Raw genomic sequence first — 2,312 nt, forward strand, 5'->3', positions numbered from 1 at the left:
CATTTGGGTCTAACAGTAATCTCCTGGATAAAGGTTCTTATCATTCCCCTTTGACTGGTGGGAAGCAGGAGTTTAGAGGGGTTGAGCGGCTTGTCAAGACCATTCAACTGAGCAGGCACAGTGGCTCACACCAGTAATCTCAATTCTTTGATGAGGCTGAGACGGAAGGATATCTTGAGGCCAGGAGTTCGAGACCAGCCTAGGCAATATAGTGAACCCTCATTTCCACCAAAAAAAAAAAAGTTAGTTGGGCATGGTAGCAGATGCCTGTAGTTCCAGCTGCGTGGGAGGCTGAGGCAGGATGATCACTTGAGCCCAGGAGTTCAAGGCTGCAGTGAGCTATGATGGCACCACTGCACTCCAGCCTAGGTGACAAAGCAAGACCCTGTCTCTGAAAAAAGACCTTCCAGCTTAGAAGTACCACAGCCAGGCCTCAGATGAGGTTTCTCTGGCTTTTTGGTGCTTTTTCCTTGACCTTGAAGCTCCCTAGGCCAGAAAACTTCAGTAAAAATCAGAGCCAGACTTGAAGACGTCTGGTCCTCTCCAGCCTCCCACTCATGTAGTTGTTTGCAGACACAGCTCTTTTTCCTCCTTCCTCTTCTGGGTAACAGGGATTAACATCCACCCCACCCCTAGAGATCTAGAAATAAAAATACAGCCCGCACATTGTTCTGTGGGCTAGCCCTCCAGGAAACAATCTACATTCATTTCTGATTTCATGCTGGTGGCAATCCCATGCAATGAATACAATATTATTATTATTATTATTAATTTTTTTTGAGATGGAGTCTCGCTCTGTCATCCAGGCTGGGGTGCAGTGGCATAATTTTGGCTCACTGCAACCTCTGCCTCCCAGGCTCAAGTGATTCTCCTGCCTCAGCCTCCCTAGTAGCTGGGACTACAGGCGCCTGCCACCACACCTGGCTAATTTTTGTCTTTTTAGTAGAGATGGGGTTTCACCATGTTGGCCAAGCTAGTCTTGAACTCCTGGCCTCAAGTGATCCACCCACCTCTGCCTTCCAAAGTGCTGGAATTACAGGTGTGAGCCACTGCGCCTGGCCTTATGAATACAATTAGTATCCTTGTTTCACAGAAGAGGACACTGGGGCTCAGAGAGGTTATGCGATTTGCCCAAAATCACACAGCAAAGTGGTAAAGCCAGGATTCAAACCTAAATCCGCGGCCGTAAAGTCGACGCTCTTCCCCACATTACTGCTCTGATGGTGAATGTTTCTGCAAAGCCATGAGAAGACAGAGGGGCACCAATGTGGAAGAACTGCTTGGCTGCTGCTGTCCATCCTGTTTGATAGCCCCCTCCAGCTCTGAGAACTGGTGCTACGGTGGGTGTCAAGGGGAGCCAAGACACTGGGATGGAGGAGTGGCGGGAGGGGGGTCCCTGACTGTAGGCTTCCAGGAAGTCCTCTCTATGTAAGGACAAACCTGTCTTGATCATCCCAAGCCAGAGCACGCACTCACACTAGTGCAGACTTGCTTCCTCACTTGCAAGCAGCCTTTCAAACCTTCTCTCATTTAACCCTGGCTCTGCTACTTCATAGTTCTGTGGCTTCTCTTGTCTATTTCCTCATCTATAAAATGGGGATAGTAATGACATGGGCCTCATAGGGATGTTGTGTAGATTAAACATGATAAAGCATGGGCTGGGCACGGTGGCTCATGCCTGTAACCCCAGCACTTTGGGAGTCTGAGGTGGGCGGATCGCTTGAGGTTAGGAGTTTGAGACCAGCCTGGCTAACATGGTGAAACCCCGTCTCTACTAAAAATACAAAAATCGGCCAGGTGTAGTGGTGCATGCCTGTAGTCCTAGCTACTTGGGAGGCTGAGGCAGGAGAATCGCCTGAACCCAGCGGGTGGAGGTGCAGCGAGCTGAGATCGTACCACTGCACTCCAGCCTGGACAACAAAGTGAGACTCCGTCTCAAAAAAAAAAATTATACCGGCGTTGGTTGAAAATCACCCCTGGCTTTGGCCGTGGCCGCGGGTGAGATTCGGCGCCCAGAGCCTCTGGGGGCCTCAGCTCACCGTGCGCTGCCCCATGTGCGGCAGTGAAACCCAGGCCCCGACAGGCGCCGCGGCCCCCGCCCCGGGTGCGGCCGCTCGCGAGGTCTGGCCCCTGACTCCTGACCCCGACTGCATACTCCTAACCCTGTTTTTTCTCCGCAGGACACTGGTCCTCCCACGCCTGAGACCGACGTCGCCAGGACCGCGGGGTCGTGGGAACTTGGCTGTCCCCCGTCTTTCAAATAAAGCGGTTTGTCTAAAAAAAAAAAAAAAAATTATAAAAAACAGCAACAA

The 2,312-nt window shown here is 51.3% G+C and overlaps 1 non-coding gene across 1 annotated transcript; it reads left to right on the top strand.

Annotated features, from left to right (window-relative positions):
- Positions 1-1,958: 1,958 nt before the first annotated feature.
- Positions 1,959-2,085, top strand: LOC115833075. The gene has a single exon (XR_004028527.1). It is a non-coding gene; the product is annotated as a small nucleolar RNA ACA64 (small nucleolar RNA).
- The last annotated feature ends 227 nt before the right edge of the window (positions 2,086-2,312 follow it).

The sequence above is a fragment of the Nomascus leucogenys genome, chromosome 24 (genome assembly GCF_006542625.1).
Source record: "Nomascus leucogenys isolate Asia chromosome 24, Asia_NLE_v1, whole genome shotgun sequence".
In the NCBI taxonomy this organism is placed as follows: domain Eukaryota; kingdom Metazoa; phylum Chordata; class Mammalia; order Primates; family Hylobatidae; genus Nomascus; species Nomascus leucogenys.